Here is a 22,860-nt window from a genome sequence, read left to right on the forward strand (position 1 = left end):
CACCATTGAATGCCACAATGCATGTTCCACCTGCAAATTTGCTTCTTTCCAAGACCGTACCCTTGTCTACATCTTTGTATAATTTGGTTACACATCCTGCATCCCGGTTAACTTCACAATGTGGTGGAGGGAATTGGGATTTTGACCTGAAGCTCATTGTCATATTGAATGGAACCACATATGTACAGGTCCTAGTAAATACCAAGTAGACTTAGATTTGAGATATACACACAAAGGATTAACCACCATCTATATTGGTCTCCATGGAAGATGAGATTGTGCAAGTTGCGTAATGTGGACGTTTGTTGAAACTGTAAAAGGTGTTGCCACGCTCCATATGCTTTGGTTATGTGGAAAAACAATTATTTTGACATGTTTTTCAGAGAATGGAACCAATTATGGATCTATACCTAGAGAACCACTTCTTGGTGTGTTGGTTTAATTCCATTACGTATTGGGCTGTCTAATAGCAAAATGTTCTGCATATATATAGCCCTTCTAGCTAAGAAACATTCTGAAATTTTGGAAAAGTGACAGTGTCGATTGGTTGCAGAGTTTGTCCCTTTTGTCTAGGAGAGAGAAAGTATCCTTTAATACAAGACCAACTCGACAAATCCGAGAGGATTTGGGGTGCATTTAATGATCTTTATGCTTATTTATACGTATCCCAGAGATCGATCTTTCTCTTGATTTTGTAATTTTACTCTGTTTCTTTCGCTCTATTGCTTTCTGTTTTGTTCACCTTAACGTCTATCCTTTGTTATTCTTTTACAGATAGGATTATCATTTTGCATTTGTATAAATCTGCATTCTATTCTTTTACTGTTCAAGTATTAAATGTATAAAGTCTTGAAAAAAAGAAATATGAAAATAGGCATCTTTCATATCCAAAGTTGCCATGCAGTCCTTCTTCCCCCCCCCCCCCGCTTCAGCAGTGGGATTACTTGTAGAGTAATGCAGAATTATAAATTATAGACTTTCAGCCATAGGTAGTCTAGAGTCTACAGATTTGTTGAACAAGATAACATTATGGCTTTCAGATAGATTTGTTGTATATGCAGCCCATATGCCAGGGTTGATGTTTTCTCCTCTGCACTTCAAGCCACAATATCTATTTTGGGAACACCATTATCCTTTTGCATAATATAGGAGTGCAAGGCGTTAGCACTTTGGGCCATCACAGATGTAATAATTTGTGTTATAGAACATGCAACCAGGGATGCCACCATTGTGGTCATAGGCTGCACAACAGGGGGTGTGAAGTTACAGCGACTTGAACTGAATGTTAAGGGTTTGTTAAGTGCTCACCTTAACGTCTCTGCAACGAACGTGTTCTTTATTTTCAAGGATTTTGTTATTCTATTGATTGTTTCCACATGGCCGGACCACTAGCCATGGCCTTTGGCCCTGCTCATTAGGTTTTAAAACCCTTGCAACCCATTGCTCAAAAACGATCAGTCACAGACTGATTTAGACATGTTTTGACAGTGGTGTTATGTATAAAAGATGGGTGGCTTTGAGAACTCTGTTTTTTTAGGCAATGCACAGTGAGATTAAATGTGCCAAGGATCACACACTTTGTTTAAGCAGCGTGATACAAGCCCCTTGTTTTATGGCTGGCCGCTTGGTCACTATTGCGATACATTGCACAACCTCAACTAACCACCTTAAAGCAGCGCAGAAAAGGGGGGGGGAAATGACTGGCTGCAAGAATAACCTATGCCCAGGACTTTTGGCCCAAAGCAAAAAACAAAAGCTGGGACCCGTGAATATACACACAGTAAGTTACATATCTTAAAGTGAAAAATACAAATTTTAAAAAAGCAAATAAAAAATAACCTGATGAAATTTTCCAATAAAATGATGGCAAAGTATAAAAGGTGCTCACTTTTTAAACCAAGAAATCTACAGTGAAATTTTACCTGGAAAACAAAATCCCAATACAAAAGTGCTTGTGGTCAAGCGTCTTCACTGGGAACATGACAACCCGAGTAAGAGCCTGGTAGTCAAATACACAAGGGGCTGCGTCCGCCCTCTGAATAAAAGTGACTTTCCACCCATGTATCCTTTACATGTGCCCTGAAAAACAGCCACAATCAAGGGAAAATAGCTGTACCAGTGTCCAGGATAGCACCTCTCGCCACATCCTGGGAAAATGCTCATGACTGACTTGTCCTCATTCCCCATCCTCGCCCCCCATATCTGGCTTCCAACAAAAAGCTGATGGGGAAGCCCACGTAGCCGTCTTGGCGATGGTTTCCCAAGGGATATACTTTTGGAAGTTAACAGCAGCTGCTTTGCCCCATACAAGAGCATGAATGCATTTCGGAGGTTGAAGGCCATGGATTGTTACAGGCTTCTGAAATGCAGGAGGCAATCCATCAGGAGATAGTTACCTTGGAAGCCGGTTTCCCTTTTGGGTCCTAGAATGTGACAAAGTTGTGAGAAACCCCTGAGTTCACTCATTCTGTCAAGATAGAACTTCAGGGCTCGCCTGATGTCCAAGTTGTACAAGACTCAGCATCCGATGCGGGGGGGGGGCGGGGGAAGACCGGTAAGGAGATCGATTGGCTCAAATGGGGAAGAAAAAAAAAAAAAAAAACAAAAAAAACAAAAAAAAAAAAAATCGGTAACCACCTTAAGGAGGAAAGAAGGATGAGTGTGGAGCACAACCTTATCCTTATGGAAGGCAAGGAACGGATGTTCCACAGACAGAGCTTGATCTCACTCGCCTTGCTAATGGCACTGCAATCAGAAAAGTGACCTTCCAAAAAAGGTATTTGAGATTGGTAGTGGCAATAGGTTCAAATGGTTTATGGCATAACGCGGTGAGGACAACATTCAAATTCCATTTGGGATGAGGAGTGCGCACCGGCGGGAAAAGATGCAGAAGACCTGCAAAATGCCTTTTAATAACTGCACTCGTGAGCAAGTACCGTGGTGAAGTGCCACTTGGCTGCTTGGTTCCCTGGTGCTGCTCCCTTTAGCAGCTTTCCCTGCACTACGTGCTATGTACATTGGAAAGACTGAAAGACTCTGCTAGCCCTTTAACAAGGTGAAGCCTTTGAATCTATGCATTTCTGACGCGTTTCCCACATCGTGGAAAGACTTTGTATAGACTCATTGTTTTTTTTCTCCATTTTGTTTGAGAGTCCTGCCTTCCCTGGACCTTATTGGTTCAGAACAACTCACATGCATGCGCACTCGTGGGCAAGTACCGCGGTGAAGTGCAGCTTGGCTGCGCAGCCAGCACTCGGCACTCCCCATTTTTCTAGCCCTACTGGTTTTCTTTTGGCGCACTGAGTGTGAAGCATGAATCAACACGTTTTGTATTATTGTGAATTGTATCTTGTATATTGCTTTGTGGTCGATGGCTTTTACCCCGACATCCGGTATGCCGAACGCCATTAATGCGTTCAATAATTCTGTAACGACCCCAACAGGTCGCGCTGTATGCGCCTCCCATAAAACAATCACTCTAACCACTTAATTCAACCATGTCCACAAGCGGGGTGAATATTGCACCAAGCAAACCTAGCTCTGTTATGTGTTCGCCTGCTGTGGAACAATTCACAATTATTACCTAAACCCATACCTAGTTTTCCCTGCAGTAGTGGAACTACTCCCAGCAACTGTCTGATCAAACAATGCTGCTCGTGCCAATACCGTGATTGTCACTCCCGCGATCTGTGGACATGGCTTCCCCTGGTTATCGGTCCTCGCCATGCTGTGAAGATCTAGATCTCTTGCTCTACGCGAGCCAGTGCAGTCACCAATCTCCATAATCAGTGACTTTTCCCTGCATGACAGAGCTGCGGCGTTGGCTCATTCGAGTACCCCTTCAGTTTCCTTTGTGTATCCAACTCCGGGGAGGGCGCGACCCAACACATCTGAAGAAGGCATACCGCCCTCTCCCGCTTTGATCGAAGTAGCCTTGACGGCCATTAACCTTACATTGCAAAGTCTCTTTAAAATATTCAAAGGGCTGGATGCTAAGGGTAGTAAACAAGCTACACAAAAGGAACTAGCACAGTGGCTGGAATCTCATTTGTCCCGCCTCAGGATGACTTCTAAAAATGATATGAACGAAGAGAGTGTGCCGACGGACAGCGTATCAATTAGAACGATAGGCTCTCCGCCGGCCCAATCATGTTCTGTACCAGTAGCCCAACCACTTTTCCGGAAATCATTACAGCAGGTCCTGCCGGGGAGCCCTCGCCACGTGTCATCCAGGAACATGATTTATGGATAAGTGTACCAAAAATATCAATTGCGCCCAACTGCACCACAATAATCTCGCCACCAGCCCCAGCGAAGTTGAAAAAGGTTGTGGCAGCTCTTCCTGACCCAAAAAAGAAAAAAAAGCTAGGAAAGTTCATGCTACCTTGATCAGGACAACAAAAAATAATACCAGATTACGTAAAGATACTTTGAGTTCGTTTTTTCATGCCACTAAATCGAGCAAGGAAAGATACAAATCCTAAAGAAAACGGAGCTACCTCTTGGCACTGCTAGCCAAGCGATACTAGTAAACCAGACATTGCCTTCAGCCATAGTGGAGGTTATTGCTCCCCCTACGGTCAAGGCTGCTGTCCCTACTTTACCCATTTCTTATCCTCCATTAAATGATCTAATCCGAGAGCTTGACCGCTCCGAAAATAGTCAATCTTATAGCTCATGTAACAAAAGTACTGTACCGGACCCCCAGCTTCAGGACAGATTGCACGACTTCAGGAGATATCAAGTGTCACATTAGAGACCAGGTTAATTAGAGGAAAGCAGTGCACACTTATCTGTCCCAATGCCTTCAGCCAGTAATTAAAAGTCCTAGACCTATTTTGGTAAGATTACAGCACTAGCTCTTACCTAGTGGCGCTCTGATGTGGCCGATGCTACCGCAAAATCTCGTGGTAAATGCCTAAGTATCCGGTTTTCCTTCGCAAATGCATTTGCACAGTACCAGGCAGTCTTTAAAACTTGACAATCAAAGCCTACCTACTCAGGTGAAAGATGCGACTATTGTCCCTTCACGGCATACCCAACAAAATACAAGCTGCCATTCTCTGATTTTGAAATGCAGAGATGGTTCTTTCAAGACATACGATCTGAATAAGCGCAGCGTACTTAACATTTTTTCTGAACTAGAAGACATCACCTCCTGTGACATTGAACAGATCAGATTCCACATGTTCGGTGGTAAGACTGGATTCCATCTGGGGTAGTCCTAAATACTATATGGAAAGCAAAAATACAACTTCAGTATGGGCTTTCTCATTGCACAAGACCCGGCCCGAATGAATATAAGAAGTGAACTGCAACATCTGACTGCTAACACCTACACAGGCACCACAGATGTGAGCATAACCAACCGACAAAACCCTCTAATGTCATAACGATCAACACTGTGTTAAGATTTATCATTTTCTATTGCTAGCTGGAACACTCACATTTACAGACATCCATTCGTAATTTCCCCTTGGATTAGGACGTCATAGCACTTCAAGAGTCCTGGCTCACAAATACACCTGCATGGAATAACTATGAAATGGCATCGTTGCCAGTCATTGCGGGGACAAAAGGCAGACCTTCATCAGGCTTTTAGGGTTGGAGTGAACATGCGCAAAGGTCTTGCGGTCGTGCCATGGGATTTGGTGACTGCCTATATACAGCTAATCAAAATCATGTGTCCCCCTCCAAACCCCCACAGGATTGCTTTCATTAACAGGTACCGTAATCCTCTTGAAATAACAGATGAGGCATTCTATTCAGGCCTAATTAGACTACTTGACCTAGTGATGATCCCTCCAGGCATTACCGACACAATCATAGTTGAGACCTCAATCTCAACTGATTTCTAAAAGTGCGCGCACACAAAAAAAGTCAATTCTTTTGTTGAACCAATCGACTAAGACTCAACTCTTGAAAACTGCCAAGTGCAGGTACCATAACTGGCTCTGACAACATCAAGCACAGATTCTATAAAATTATAGTGAGCACATGCTGAGACGAATAGCTAGTAAAAACTCTGCCGAAATATGGGCTGTCTTTAACCACTGTGCCCAACAGACTCAGCCTTTAGTACAGTCACACAGGTCCAATGAATTCTGTATTATACTAACTTATATGCAGACCCCAATTTCTTAAATTTTGTTCTACCTCCTCAGACTAATGAAGAGTGGGTAGTAGAATTCTCACCCTCAATTATTGAAGACTATCAAGACAATCAGTTCATCTAGGGCGATGGGCCCCAACGGACTTAGTAATTTCATGTTTAAGGCAAATCTAGCTGCCGAGGCGTCGATTCTGAATAGACTGTCAACAGGTAATATCACAAATCATCCCTCGGTCCTGGAAGAAGTCTAATTGAGCTGATCCATAAAAAGGGCGATCGTACACAACCGCACAATTATAGACCTATTGCGCTTTTAGACGCACCAGGGAAGATCTTTTCTAAACTGATATTACGGGATTTCAATAAGTGGACAAAGATTACCAACAGACAAGATCCATTTCAGACTGCGTTTTTGGCAGGAATAGGTACCAACATATAAACCTGCTGTGTCTCAATGCCATAAAAACACAATGCCAAATACTAAAACAGTCGGTATTTTTGCATATTGCTTTTGATTCTATTTCTAGGCCTCTTATATCCAAACTAGAATGAGAGAATTATCCTCACTGTTGGAAATGATTTACTTGCTGCATTCGCAAACCTCGATTCGTATTTGATTAACCTTAGAGGGACTGTTGTCTGCGTCAATTCCCACTGCACGTGGTCTTAAGCAAGGTTGCCTACTTGCATCGGCAATCTTGAACTATTTCCTGCATGATGTCAGACAAGTCTTTGCGGCAGTGCCCTCAGATTTGCCAAAATTGAATGACATTCAAACTATATGTATGCCGACGACCTGGTTCTCATTTCGAAAAACCCATAGCGGCTTGCAAAGATTGCTTGAAGCCTTTAATATGTATGTAGAAAGAAATTAGCTAAGAATTAATACAAGGAAAACCCAAATCGTCATCTATTCAGCTAACAAATCAAGTGCAAATAACTTTGCATGGACAATCAAGCAAAACCGATTGTTAGTAGTTACAAACTACACTTATTTGGGCATGATATTTGAGGGCACTGCCACAGCGAAAGGCCACCTAGAGTCCATGATTCAGAAATTTGATAGTGATTTCGCAAACTAAAATCATACATTGTTATGTTCATTTCACTCTAAAAATCTGCCTTAATATACTGGAGGCAGAAAGCGACACCCAGTATCCTATATGGCCTTGAATCTCAATCTTTGTGGTCTAATTAAACGCTAGATAAACTTGAAGCAAAGTTTTGGCAAGCAATTTTATATCTTCCTCAATGTGTTCCGGGCCATGGTTATGTTCTGAATTGGGATTAGTTTCCTTACATGCACAATCAGTGGAAGATCTGTGCCTTATTCAGTAAATGCCTGATGTCAACCTGTGACAATAACATTCTGAAATTTGTCAAATTACATGTTTGCAACTAACAACAACTTTGTCAAATGCTGGTTAAAAAGGTATCTACTGCATCTTGTTAAGAGCTGAGGTTACTATTGATGTCTTGGTCACTAATCCTGGCAAAGCTAAGGCCTTGACTTACTGCAATGATTTGATCAATACAAAAACCGAATGTCAACGATACAAACACGACTCCAGCCAGAGGTTCAAACACAAAAGCGTTGGATCACTGGAACCATACCTTCTTAAATTCCCATCCCCACTTATACGTAACGGAATATTACAATTGCGCTTTAACCTGTGGCATACCCGTGAAATCTTAGCCAAGCGCAAAGTCATTTCTGGATAATAAAATTTGTTGATTTTGCCTAAGCAGAGAGTCGAGTGAGACTTTAGAACATCTCATCTCATCTCATTATGCCCTCTGCTGGTCCGAGAGCGCTTCAAGTACTATGCACATCATTGCGCCCATTTACAAATGCTAAGCAAAGATAGGCCTTCTTGTGTACTAAAAATGTACCCATTCCAACAGCAAATTGTACATTTTTTGGTTTCATTGAAATTAGATTTATAGTGTACAACTGCATATGCTCATATGTCTAAATGTTACATGAGAAACTTGGCGCTTGAGTTAGTTTTGTACCTTCAATGTTTCTTAATCTTTTCTTCTAGCAATACAAGATGAACATTTAATACCATTTTAATCCGCTGATGTGTTTTAAAAGAAAAAGGAGTTTTGTTATTCTCAATTAATGATATGCATATTGAAAAGTTGATTAAATTCAGCTGAATCAAAAAATAAATGACCGGATAAGTCAAAGAAAAGGAACACCTGTCAGCGGACAGGTAGGCCGCAATGGCAGATAAGTCCTGCAAGCAGTGCTCCAGATAAGATTTTGAGGTGGGAGTATTTTACGCATGATTTTTCAAATTAGAGCGTAAATGCAATTTCAAGAGTAAAAATTAGTTTTCTCCTCTGCAAGAGAGTAAAACTTCTCCAACATATGTTATAGGTATGAACACATTCTAAAAGGGTGCGTGCTTTATTGTGTTGCTAGCTTAGCTGTCACAGATTTGGTCTTTCAGTTGGAAATTCACCATCATGCATAAGAAGGCTATGCTGCTGACAAAAGAAATGCTACATTGCCATCTAGTGGTGGAAAGTATGTTTTTTTAATGAATAAATCAAAGCGTACACGCAGTACAAAATTAAATGGTCCGTATTTGCCATATTTACATGCGTAAAAGGGCAAGATACGCACGTTAACTCGTAGGCTGCCTGCAAGACAAGACATGAATGCCCGAAGCTGTGAGGTGAGATTTGCAACAACAGTCAACCGTAGCGTGCCTGGGGTCAAGCAGTTTAGCTAAGCACCAGTGGCAAAAACTGAGACGTTCGCTCCTATATTGGGCCCTCGTAAAAGGTTTTCTGGCTGCTTGGATAATGCACATATTGTCCTCTGACAAATTAAACTGCGCTAAAGATCTGAATTCAAGCACCAGGCTGCCAAGCTGAACTATTGTGGGGAGGGGTGCCACATCTGGCGATCACACTGGTGAAGCAGGTCGGGAATCAACAGCAATCTGATTGGAAGAATGGACAGATGCTGAAGTTCTGAAAAACAATCTGGCTGGCCACCATGGAGCTAAGAAGAGGAGAGTGCAATTCGATGTATTCCTGAGCTTGCAGAGTGACTGATGAATCGGAGGCAGTGGAGGAAACGCATAAGCCTACATGCTGTGCCATGGAATCTCGAGAGCATCTCCCAGGGAGGACACCCCGAGACTGTCTCTGAATGCATACAGCGGAAGTTTCCGGTTTGTAAAAGTCACAAAGAGGTCCACTTCTGCAGTGCCAGATTGACAAAAATGGGACAGAACATCTGTTCAATTGCCACTCGTAACTGGCTGCTGAGCGAGTCGGCAGTTACATTGATGTAACCCGTCGTATGTACAGCCAGGAGCCAAATCTTGTGCTGGATGGCCCATTCCCAAATCTGTATGGCAAGGTCCACAAGGAGAGGCAACTTGGTGCCACCCTGCTTGTTGATGTAAAACATCGCCACAGAATTGTCCGTGCGAATACGGACCACCTTGTTCGTGATGGATGGTTGAAAGGCTTTGGGTGCCAGAAAAACAGCCTGGAGTTCCAGATAATTGATATGAAACTACCGGTCCTGAAATGTCCAAAGGTCGAATACTTTGAGGTGACAGCGTCACGCCCCACCCCAGCAGGGAGGAGTCCATGGTAACTGTCACTTGTGGGCAGGGATCCTGGAAGAGGCCCCCAGTGAAAGGTTGTCAGTCAAAGACCACCATTGTATATCCACTGTCATGCAGCACGGAACTGGGATTATTTTGGAATCCGGATCCGAAGCCTGAGACCAAGCGCTCAGAAGAGCCAGCCGAGTACACCTCATATTCAGACGTGCAAGAGGAAGGGCTAGCATGCAAGAAGCCATGAGGCCCAGAAGTCACTGGAACCACCAAGACCGCATTTGTGCGAAAACTGGAGGAAGAGCCGACACGTGGCTGATTGGTCCGCAATCCTGTCAGCTGTTAGGAACACCTTGGCACTGATCATATTCCAACAGAAACCCAGGAAAATCAGGTTGAGAGCCCGTCATCTAAGATTTCTGCCAGTTCACCAACAGCCCATGGTGGAACAGGAGCTGGTGGAGAGACTGGAGATTGATCAATGCAGTCTGGGCAAGGACTGCATAGGAGCCAATCATCCAAATATGGGTATACATGGACGCCCTGCAGCCTGAGGAAAGCTGCGATGGCTGACATCTTCGTAAAGAAAAGTGGCACCGAGCAAGACCAAAGGGGAGCACACAGAACTGGAAATGTTCCCTTCCCAGAGAGAACTACAGATACTTCCAATGCGTCCTCCATATCAGGATGTGCATGCATGCGTCCTGAAGGTCCACCACACTGAGCCAGTCGCCATTCCCAAGAGTGGACTTCATTTGGCAAGGCGTGATCTTGAATTTCTCTTGGGCAAGAAAAAGAACTGGGAAGAGGATGGTGCGCAGGCCAGCCTGGTTGGGTTTGGGCACTGAAAAGACGTCTAGAAGTTTCTGTACCTCAGCTCTGAGGGAGTGCGACCCAATCTGCTGCAAGGGAAGGTTGAAGGGTGGGGGAAGGGGCAAGTGAAAGCCCGCCGGATAAACAAAACCGACCGGTCTTCGGTGATGGTCTGCCACGCATCCCGATGAGACTAGATTCGTCCTCCTGTTAGGCAGAGGTGGTATGCAGTACCCTTCGGGACCACACACGGACTACAGGTGTAAGCAAAACCAACCTTTGGTACAAATCTGTACCACAGTTTTTGGTAGCGGAGCTGAGCAGCCAGGCTTTATCTCAAGAGGGAATGTGAGCTGTAAGGATGTTACGCAGGAGTCTACAATCACAAGTATTCAAATAAACATACTCAAGGTTTCTCGGTTAAATACTTATTAATTTATTCAACAGTCAGTTATAAAACATGCACTAGAAGGAGGCAGTTAAAAATCATACATCAATTCACTTGAATACTATAGTCGTTAAGTTTGAGGCATTCAAAATACTTTGAAGGAGGAGCAAAAAGGAATAGGTTCAGAATAAAATAATTACAATTTCTTAGACAGTGCAGATACTTTGATTTCACCAGTCAATTCAATAGGATAGGCCAACGTCAATGGGCTAAAGTCTAGGACAGGTAAAAACGGTTCTGGCATGTAAACAGTAAAGTCTCTGCAGAAGTTCTTTGAAGTAGTTTGGAAGCCGAAGAATTATACGTTGGGTCACAAGCCGATTAGGCCTGCTAGCTGAGAAAGTTTCTAGCACTTTCAAAGTTTGAGGCAAGTACCCTCAGTCGTGTTTCACATTTCATTTCAAATGAAGAAAAAGATTACTTCTGTCCCTGAGCCTCAGTCGTGGGGACAAGAGGGAGGCAATCAGGGACTCCTGCATTGCACAGGGACTGGTCGAAAAAGCGGATACTTGGCAAATCTTCAATTCCGGTAGCTGTAGTAAAGCACACAAACTGGTGTCCCTCTTCCTGGTTATTCGGTTTCCTGCAGCACTCTGAGGAAAATACAACCAGCTCCGAGAATGGTATCCAGATGGCTTATGGGTCGAGTTCATTGGTCCCACCAACTCAAGGGAGACATTTGGGCTTCTGGGTCGAGATGAACTTAGCAATTTGGACCAGCAGCAGGGCTTCATCGGGCAAACCAACGGTCAAGGAGATGCAGCAGCCGTCCTCTTCAAGCTTGTCTTCGGTTCTTTCGTTCCAGTGGTTGACTGCCTTCCAAGCCAAGAGCCTCACCTTTTATCCAGTTTCCTCCCATTCATTCCAACCTAGCTGCCCCTCACCCAGCAGTGTGGCTGCCATTGCCGGACAGTCAACCAGTCATGCCAGAGTGCATTTGGATCTCCTAAGAGACTAAGCACCGAGTTTCGGGCACCTCCCTCACTTCCTGCCCACCCCAGACACTCGGGCACCAGAGGCAGTCTTCAGTCCTGAAGCCCGCCAAAGGCGATTAAACAAAGGGCCCAAACCTGGTATGGCGCGCAGAACAAAATTCTAGAAGGACCCTTCCAAAAAGAAATGGCGAAAAAAAGATTGGGACCTGTTTAAACAAAGGGGGCTCAGACGCCATCTTGAAAAAACATGGCTCCCGTGATTTTACACTACCAGTGTTTACATCATGGTAGTTCATTGTAAAACCACTGCCACCAGCCATTTCGATAGGAAAGGGTAGCATTTAACTGCTACATTAGTATCTAGACATGGGATACTAAGTAACCCCTCCAGAACTATTGTAAGATCGGGCGTGCTGGGTCTAGGAATTTGGAAAGACTAGTAAAGTTAATTTCACTTTACTTACTCTGGGAAACAGTTTATCCCAGGGAAGGAATTTAAACCTGGGGAAAAGCCTGAAAACGTTATACTGCGTCACTGCACTGAGGGTTCTGTGTGACATATGATATGATATTTGTAACGCGCCTATACACAAGTGTTTCAAGATACTATGAAAAGATGATGCCTATGGAGTTGTCTAAAACTTCATGACCAAAGAAAACACAAGAGTAAAACATTTCAAAAACACTTCAATGGGAAAAAGGATCACTCACCAGGTAAAAATCCAGCAAAGTTGCAGGGGGTCTCTAAGGTGAAGGGAATTAGCAAATTTTTGAGAATTCTCCCTAACACCACCCAACGGAGTCTCGTGCGACTTGGATGACGTGTCAGCAGGGAGACAGAGGCTGATGGGCGAAAGAAAAACCAACCACCTTGCCTTTGCTTCAACAGGGCCTGCCAACTGGAGGTTCAGTACGCCATGCACATCGATCCTGAAACCTCCTGAACCCAGAGAAGGACCAAGTCTGGGACCCTGACCTCTGTGTAGAAGGGGCCTTAGCTGGAGCTTTCGCAGGACTGAAAGAGTTCCTCGTCTGCAGAAGAAAGGAACAATTCCTTGCCATCAAAAGGAAAGTCCAGTACTTTGTCTTGCACTTACTTTGAGAAATTTGTCGTGTGGAGCCACGCCTGGCAGGAGATGTTAACCCCGACCACAAGGCCTCCAGCCGAGGTATCTATGTGGTGCGCCGCAGCTTCCAGTCTAGCCTATCCACAGGAATACACTCCTGGAAGTCGGTTAGCTCTTTCCACAGCCTCAGATTGGCTGCTTCCAGGATGAGCTTGGTGTTAGGTTGACGAAGTTGGAGCGCTGAATTGGCAAAGATTTTCTTGTCCAAGGCGTCCAGAAGTTTATCCTCTTTGGAAAGGATTTGGGCCGCTGCCATGGAAGATGCAGAGCTGGCTTGGACTGGAGGGTGGCTACTGCCACCACTGTTGAGGAAGGGAGCGGCCAAGCCGATAAGGCTATCTCCTCAGAGGCGTGAAGCTTGTATCGAGCGTCAAACCTCTTGAGTTCTAGCCGGTTTTATCCCAGATCTTAAGGACCTCAGCCAAGACGTCCGCCTGGTGGAACAGGTCAGTGCATTCCTGAGGTGACAGGGTAAAGGCTCCAGAAAGCACCACCTCCTGTGGAGTGGGGGCATATGGTACTGGAATATTAAGGAGGGCCATCATATCCAGGACCCAGTCATGGAATGCTCCGAGCGGTGCTGCTCATCGCTATCCTGATCCGCTTGAGGCTCATCCAGCGAAGCGGGAACAGCAGATTGGTCCACCACACAGCGCCTCAGGTTTTAAAGAGTTATCCCGTTGTGCTAGCGTCTTCTCTATAGGAGACAGCAGGTACAGAGGTGGTAGTGGTAAGGAGGTCCAATAGGAAGCGGTGGGGGAGGTGGCACCACTGGCACTTGTGTAGGAACAGCTGGGACAGGCGGCTCAGGGTACATTTCCCTGAAAAGACCTTTGAAATAGGCCCTCATGGGAGAGGGGGGTGGGGGGGTCATAGCGCTCATGAAAGGCATACCCCATGAATGCAGGGAGGATGGTTGCCAGGAGGGCCCACCACCAGCCGGATCCACATAGATCAGTGGTGCAGAAGCAGGAGTGAGCAATACTGAGGCAGTAGTGCCCGAGCATGCCAGTCGAATGAAGGGCGTAACAGGTTTTTGTTTTCCACATAGCATGGAAAATGCTGCTCAGCCCCAAACAAATGCTCCCAGCACGAAACGTTGTGAACGCTGGTGTAAGGGTGGTATCCAAAATGGCCACCGTGGTCCATGGAGGTTGGGCCGCCATTTTGTTTACACCTGAGGACAACTGCGTCACATGCGAAGATGAGGCAATTGTCTCCTCGGGGGACACAGGGAACATAAAACATGTTAGCCTTGACACAGGGATCCTCAGCCATGCTGGTGCTGTCAAGTCGCGGATGTTTACTGGACATCTTAGAAACGGACCCAAAATTAGCCTCCAGTGGAGGAACCTCAGCAGAGCCAGTTCTGGCAGGCCTGTGGTCCGTGACCGCCCTCTGCCTCCTCGACAGAACTGGTACCACCACGACCCGGAACGTGGGACGTCTGAGGAACGTACCTCAAAGAGTATTTCTCAATTGTGTTGGTGCTGGAATTAGCCCAGAGAAGAGGAACATCTGGTTTTAACCCGGGACAAATAGCTCCCTCAAGGGGGGGGGGGGGGGGATCTCAAGCCGTGACTGTGGAAAGCTCCAGAAATGGAGACCTCAGGGCGTACCCCCAGTCTCCAGAGCCAAAGAACTGGGCTGAAATTTAGCACCCAAAAGGTGAATCTTGGAACAGTCTCCGGTTTTGGCAGGTCTGTTGCAGGATCCCTTGGAGACCACTCTGGTGTGCCTATTAGGCCCTTTGTGAGGCACCTCAGGGGAAGCCCTGGTGACAGCTACTCAAGCCCCTCCTGGTCCCGGAAGACCCTGGGAAGGTGTCCCCTGTCCGGTGTTCCCTAAAAAGTAAAAACGTACCAGGCGTTTTTTTGTCAATGAAAAGCTGGAAATGAGGTGGAGGAACACGCTGAAGCACTTCCTTCCACCAAAGTGTTTGGAGTGCCCGGGTGGAGAGCGAATCCTCTTTCCCCCCCCTCTTTTCCCCCCCCCGCCCCTCCCCCCCCTCCTCCGCCCCCCCCCCTGGTGTTACCGCACACACAGGCCATGTCCCTCTGGCGCATGCTCCCCACAATACTCGTGACCCTAATATTCCCAATACTATAGAGTGTGACCTGTGACGCTGTACTCCATTTCATGGGAAACCTTCATGGGGTTATGAGGGTGGGGGGGGGATGAATGTTGCTGACAGCTGTGACCCTTTGATCGCTTTGGTGGAAACTACGTGAGATCGAGGGGTGGATCAGACTCCGAGAACGAATATGGGAGAACAAAGGATAAAGCACTACTAGGGCCAATTAAGGGCAACTTAATGTAATTTCAGGAGGGGCAGGGGCGGGGGGATGCTGTATGACATGCATTACTTACCGTAATAGCATTTCTGATTGTATCTGCTTAGATTAGATTCACATGCTGTGCATATAGTCTGACATCTAGTGGTAACTGCAGAGTATTGCATCTTGTGTATCGAAAGGGGACGTCAGCATAGGCGCGTCTGTAACTCTATCCCTAACGTGACGTGTACCGTACCAAGAAATACTCATGCATAGAGGTCCCTCCGATTGTATTTTTTCTGCAGTGAGGGAGCCTTATGAATATCATGAGTGATTACAGGAAGAGAGAAGTAGTAAGACGTCTATGTTCCTTCCATCGAGCAGGGAGGAAGAGTGGGCGCATGTGAGTCTAAGCAGATACAATCATCAGAAATGCTATTACGGTAAGTAATGCATGCGACCTGAGAATCAGACCTAGAATGATTGTCTAGGCAATAGTGTTGTTAAGTTGTGTACAGAACTCCAGGTTGCCGCTTTGCAAATGGACTTGAGGAACATTGGCAATGAATGCCATGGAAGCCCCTGTGCCCCGAGTAGAGTGCTCTAGGCTTGAAGGGCAGTGCTCTTATGGCAAGAGTGTAACAGAGTGTGATGAAGTTCACAATCCATTTAGAGACGGCCGATTTAGAGACAGGGTCGCCTTCTCTACCAGCTGCCACTGAAATGAAAAACTCACAGCGCGACCGTCTACATATGGAGGGATTTTTAAACAGCATGTTTTGAACCCTCTCGTTGGAGTGGAAGATGAAACAGTCTTCTGTCTGAATAAGAGCCCCTAGAAACTGCTCGACATGGCTGGGGTCCAGGCTGGATTTCTTTGTTTATGGAGAATCCCAGAACGATTAAAAGGTCAACCGTCCTTTGAGTATTTGCTAGGCATGTTTCGTAGGAGTCACCTGTTACGAGCTAGTCGTCGAGGTAAGGATAAACTGGGATGGATTGCCTGCGCAGGTGAGCCGCTGCCAGTACCTTTGTAAATACCCTTGGGGATGAGGCAATGTCGAAGGGAAGGACTTTGAACTGATAGTATCATGAACCTTAGGTACTCTGTGCCGGCAACATTGAAATATGAAAGTATGTATCTTTCATGTCCAATGTTGCCATGTAATCCCTTTCATGATAAGAGGAATTACTTCTTGCAGTGCCACCATAAGAAACTTTGGGGGATTTGAAAACTTGTTCGCTGGGCACAAGTCTAGAACAGGGCACATGGTTGGATCTTTTTTGGGTACAAGAAGGTACACTGAATAAATACCCTCGTTTAACTGTAGAATGGGGATGACTTCGATAGCGCCCTTTTCCTGCAGGATCTTGACCTCTTGTAGCAGGATCTGGAGGTGTTCCGGTGTCAGGTGCCTGGATCTTGGAGGTCTGTACAGAGTTGGCTGGCTTAACTCGATACAGTACCCATGGGTGACTGTCTTGAGCACCCACTGGACCGATGTGATCCCCATGCATGCAGGAATGATGCAAGCGTTCCTCCCCTCAACCCCTGACTGGAGAGGCATGGGAGGGGACCTGGATGCGAGTCATTTTTTTTACATGAGGCCAGGGAGCCTCTAGGGGTGGTAACATGACCCCTTCCCTTTCCCAGATGTTGTCCTCTAGGAGGGCAAGTACTGGGGGTGTTAGAACCTTGTCCCGAAGACCAATTGTTCCCTGAGCCATACCGATTATGTGGGGGAACGTTCTAGGATTGCCTGCAAAAAGAGCCACGAGAACTCCCCCCCCCCCCCCCCCCCGCCCCCGCCCCTCTTTGTTGAAAAGGTCTTTGAGTAATCTGGTTCAAAGATCTGAGGGTCTCTTGTTCCTTCTTGGCGGTCTCTAGCACCTAGTCAACCGCCTTTCCAAACAGATTGGAATCTTCCACAGGTTTATTAATGCTGCTCGAGTTTTGGGTTTGAACCCAGAATTCCCCAACCAGGCATGGCGCTTTAGAAGGGAACCTTGTGCCAAGGTACGGCCAGCTGTTTCAGCAGCATCCAAAGTATTCTGGAGGATGTGATCGACTAGTTTGCCATCTGACACAATTGCTAGTAAGCGGGAGCACACTGGTTCAGCGACTTCCTGTAGACCCTCTTACAGTAGGTTCCACCGGACATCTGAATAGCCAAGAGTGTGGTATTACTGGATATGCACGTGGAGTAAGATGCAGTAGTGGTGATTCTTTCTCCCCAAAGCATTCAACTTTTTACACTCTTTGTCTGGAGGCAATTTGCCTGTAGACAAGGGGACCACACTGTCATTGTGAGCAGAGAGTCTGATGTTGCATGACCCCTAATATATAGGGGATCGGTTGGGCCGAAAAAGTTTCCACCATAGGCTTAATAGCTCTGGTTTGAGAGGGTGTCCATAAAGAGGGGTCGATTTCCCTCCCCCCTCAATTCTGTCAAGAGGTGCTAGGCTTTTCTTTTAAAATGTCCCCCACAAAATCTGAGTCTACCACTGCCTCCTGTGTGGCTATCTGGAAGTGCTCAGCCACCTTCATAAGAATGGCATTAAAAGCCATTTGGACTCCCACAGGAGAGGCTTGACACACAGGAGACTAGAGTGGGTGAATGCAAATGGCATCTGGGTCCGGGATAGCCAAGATGGGTTCACATTAACTGGTTGGTCATCTCCCCAATCCAGGGTGTGACCATCGAACAGATCATCCCTCTGTGCATTAAGGTCAACCCCTTGTGTAGAAGGGTTGAGATGAACCTCTTCAGGATCTGATAGGTCAAAGACCCTCATGGAGGGTCTGAGGTCCTCTGGTATGGCATTTAGTTATTGTGGGTACATCATAAGTGATCTCTTCACAAGGCCTTTTGAGTGAACCGCTCTGAAAAATCTACACATTTTTCTAGCCTGTTCATACAAACCTCAAATTTCTCTCTAGTTCATATACATGACCCAGAGGCGTCTAAAGGGGGAAAGGGTATCTATAGTATCCTGCAGACTTGCACGTCAAGCTTTTTGCCTGAGAATCTTAGACAAAGGCTTGGGACTCTGTAAAGTCCCGTCGCTCTTTGGCACATTCTGTCGTCTCCTTTGACGTATTCTTGGGCCTAACCCGCACTTACGGGCGTCCTGGTATGTCTTTCGATGTTTACCAGCCGCCGAGAATCTTCGCGAGGCTTTCGCTGGTGGTCAGTGTTAAGGGAAGGTGTTTAGGCTGGGTGGGTGGTTGCGTTGAAACCGTCGGCCTCTTTAAGGGTTGGTGCGCTCTTGGAAGGCGCGTCAACAGCATTGAGAGATTTGGTGCTGGCACCCTTACAAAGTGCCCAGACGCATTCCGCGGATGCGGGGAGGGCTGATCATGCAAATCGGTGAGTGTCGAGGAACCAGACACCTGTTGGCGCCTTGGACCACTTCGACTGGGAGGTTGCGGCAGTACCAGGGGTGTTTTAGTCCCATGTGATGCGGGTGCGTCCTCGTCACTGGGTGCATCTTCCTCATATCAGGACTCGAGTCGTACCTCTCGGGCCGGACGTCTTGGACCAAGTCTGCTCCGTTGTAAGGTCAATGGCGTCCATGTCGGAGCCATGGTCGTCGCTATCGACCTCATTTTCGCCGGCTGTGGCGGCGGCGGAGCTACCCTCGGCCTGCGACATTGCATAGGCCGCCCACCGTTTTACACAACACTCCTTTATGGTCTTAGGCCGTAGGAGCTTACAGTGCTTACAGGATGCCTCAACGTGATTGAGGGGGAGACACTTATTGCACAGAGGGTGCTAGTCTTTCCAGGGAAATGTTCCCTTCCAGGAAGGGCAAAATGTAAAGCGAGTCCTGTCCGTAGCGCAAGTAAACAAAAGCGATGACAATACCAAAGCAGCAAAGCAAGGTGAGAAGTAAAGACATTCTTAAAAGAAAGAAAACCCCACTCTCCCTACTGTGTAGACTGGCCAGAAGGCCCGGCTATGCGGTCGACGGAAACGCCAGCTGTCGAAGTCTGTTCTGTCTTCGGCGGCGGTTCAGTAATCGAAGAGGGGATGAATGTTGTATAAATGACCAAAGGTCTGGATTTGAACACATTTGCAATTTAGGTAGCGCTCCGCATAAGGCAGCCAGCTAGCTGGGTGAAATAAAAAAAAAAATAAAAAAACTATCTGCGGGACCGACACAAGAGGATTTCTTGGTACACTACACGTTATGTTAGGGATAGTGTTACAGACACGCCTGTGCAGACATCCCATTTTGATCCTCGAAAGACAAGATGCAATACTCTCCGGTTATCAGTAGATGTCAGACTATATCCACAGCATGCAATTCTTTTTTTTTTTAAACTTGTATTTATTGGTTTTACAAGAAATCAACATCAAACAATACAACGACCCCCTCACCCTGGAGATAATGCAGAGTCCCTTCCCATTCCTTCACAAACTTGTCCCTCATTCCTTGGATTATGTGGGCGATTTTCTCGATCGTTACTTGGGCCCACACCTTCTGTAGCCAAGTGTCAAATGGGGTGTCCTTCCAGTTCTGGGCAATTGTGGTCCATGCCGCAGTGAGAAGTCACATAAAACGTCTCCATTGAGATTTATTGTAAAGCCTTGTTATGTCATCTCTAATGCCACACAACCACACCCTTCTGCAATCCGCCCCACATCTGGGAACACTTCACCCATGACTTCCTCCCAGAAGGGCTTGATGCCTTTACAATCCCACCAGATATGTTTCCATGTTCCTACTTCAGCACAACCTCTCCAACATTGATTAAGCGTGTTGGGGACCATAGAACGCAGTTTTTTTCGGGGGTATAGTGCCATTGATTCATTATTTTGACCCACATTTGCCGATCGAGTCATTTTCAGGATCATTTTCCAAAGATCTTCCCACTGACTTTTCGTTGGTTCCCCCTAGCGTTTTGCCCCACTTGATCATGGGTGACCATTTAATTTCCTCTGTGTAATGTGTCAATTCTCGAGTGTTCTTGGCTGTTACTGATCGTTGTCGGAAGCGGCTGCGGCTGCTAGGCGGCCAGGCATTACGGCTTGACGACCTTACCCGTAACTCGCGCACCTGCGTGCGGATACGCAACGTCTACAGGGCCCTTTACTCGAGCCTTCCGTATCGTGGTGCGGCGCGAGGAGGCAGAAGCAACGGCAGAGTCAGCTTGGACCGCCTGGACCGCGACGGACCTGAGAAGAAGGCCGAGGAATTCGGGGATTAGAGAGGCCACAGAGCGGGGTGCCGGGGGAAGCGGTTTAACCGCTGATTTGCAAAAGGGAGGTAAGATCGGACTCCTGGGCCCCTGGGCTTTGCTGGGCTCTGCTGTTGGAGCAGAAGCCATAGCAACTTTGATATACCCTGGGAGCCAGGGAGAGGAATTGCAGTTGAGTGGAAACAGACCCACGCAGTATATACCTCTCACTGCTCTTTCCTTGCTCTCTCTCCTCTCTATCTCCTCCCCCTCACCCCACCCACCCACCCACCCACCCCCCACTTTTCTCCCCTCCCTCTTGATAGCTAGTGTCAAGAGGTGGAGAAGATAATAGAACAAGTAGCTTGTGGGATCTGCATGCAAGTCCTCCAAAAAAGACGGGCTAATCAACATCCCCCACTTCACTTTTACAGTGATTATTCCATCAACTGAATTGCCCTGTGACTCCGTGGATAGCTGGGGAGATATGGAGTCTCCCCAGAGAAGGAACATTGAGCTATCCAGGAATTTAAACGGAGGGTTCTTAAATACTTAGAAGGACCAAATCCATACAGGCAAAGAATTTACAGTTGTAATATTTCTGCCAGGAGACTGTGGGCTTTGTGCCTTTGATCCTGACGTGGACTGAAAACGTATTGGCTCAACGCAAAGGGAGTAATAATTTGCTGGTCCAATGCAAGCAGTAACAGAACAGAAACAAACCACATAATCTAAAGAAACCTAAAGGTGAAAACCATAAACCAGACCCTTGTCAACAAGGTCGAAATGGAAAAAACCAGGATAAAAAAGAAAGGAAAATGCCTCCCATAAATCAAGGTGTGATTACTGAATTCTTTCCATTGAATGCAGGTCGTGAAATAAATTCCACTGCTATTGAAGATATATCAGATCGTTGTGACAATGAGGCTATAACATCGATAGACTTTGAGGACATAGACAATAATTTGCTACTAGACTTGCGCTTAAATATCCAAAGTAGTATGACACCACACCCGGACAGAAGGAGTAGTAACAGTGGCATACAGATAGAACCATGACCACACCTTTAGGAACAACAACGGTGGGCCCTGGTTTAGACAGGCTGTCAATCTCACCTAACCTAGCAATTGTTTCTACAGAAGACGTGCCTGATGTGGAAGCAGAGTCCCAGGTTAAGTCTTTCCCAGGGGCGTCAGAAATAGCGGAAATTCAGGTGTCAGTAGCATCATTACAATTTGCACTTAAGATTCTGCTCAAAATGTCCGGGCGAATATTGGCCAACACGGAGTCATTTGCTATGGAAAATAAAGAAAGACGGATAGCAGCAGAAGATGCAAAAGCCATCCTTATTGTCAATGAAATCGAAGAGTAAGAAATTCTGGAGTCTGAGCAGGACGTGCATAGCCCTAACCCTCTTTTTTCACGAAAACAGTCTAGCAAGAAGGGCTGGAAAGGGCAAAAGAGCCAGGACTACGGCATACCCGGCACCAGAGCAGGGCGAGACGGGATTACTTACCAAAAAGAGCAGGAAAAGAGTGGCAAGAGCGAAGAAAAGGAAGGCAGCCAGAGAGGGATACCTTACCAGCTGGCTGCTTCCTGCGCAAGTGGTCGTCAACGAGCCTGAAGTGGAGATAGAGACAGTGGAGTTGGAAGAGATCTGTAACGGAGATGCCGAAACGGATGAAGTATCGAAACTTCCTATGGAATTAGAAAATTCAGAAACCACAGTAGCTGTCGTTTTAGAAAACAAAGGGGCGATGAGGGGGGAAACAGGATATGTCTGATTAAGAACTTATACCACAGCAAGGACAGCAAATGGTTATCACGTTCAGAATTTTTGACAAGACTAGATTCTGTCCCACAACTGCGGGTCCTTAAATCCGATGATTTTGTATTTGTTGAGCCCATGAAAGGCCCTAACACTAAAGTATCTGCATTACACTGTAAGTTCCTGGCTACAGCTGAACTGCTAAGGAACTACAAAGAGGAATTAAAAGCAGTGGGTGTTGAAGTTGACGCTGATCTAAACAAGGTTGACCCAGACCGTCAAGGGGAGAAAAAGGCAGGCCTTATGGTGGTCTGATTATAGGGGTGGCCAACACAATGGGTTCGAGACAGATTTACTGCAACTCTGAAAGTAATATGATAGCAGTCGAAATAATTCTGGACTTTAAGAACCCCAGGGGCTCTTTTTTGCTAGTGAGTTTATACAATTATACAATCCACCTGGGGCGAAGCTATGCGAACAATTTCAGGACTCTCTCCAGGATCTACTGGCTGAGTGGCTTTATACATCTAGTGACAGGAATAATTGTTGGTGACTTTTATTGCCACATGTTAGGTACGAGTGTAAAATGCAGAACCCTAGGTTAAG

At 46.2% G+C, this 22,860-nt stretch overlaps 1 protein-coding gene across 4 annotated transcripts in view; it reads right to left on the reverse strand.

Moving 5' to 3' along the window:
- TIAL1 (TIA1 cytotoxic granule associated RNA binding protein like 1) overlaps positions 1-22,860 on the reverse strand; it is a 461,563-nt gene that overhangs the window by 310,573 nt on the left and 128,130 nt on the right. The gene's annotated exons all lie outside the window — the stretch shown is intronic.

This window comes from Ambystoma mexicanum, chromosome 8, assembly GCF_040938575.1.
Source record: "Ambystoma mexicanum isolate Mex_15411 chromosome 8, UKY_AmexF1_1, whole genome shotgun sequence".
NCBI lineage: Eukaryota > Metazoa > Chordata > Amphibia > Caudata > Ambystomatidae > Ambystoma > Ambystoma mexicanum.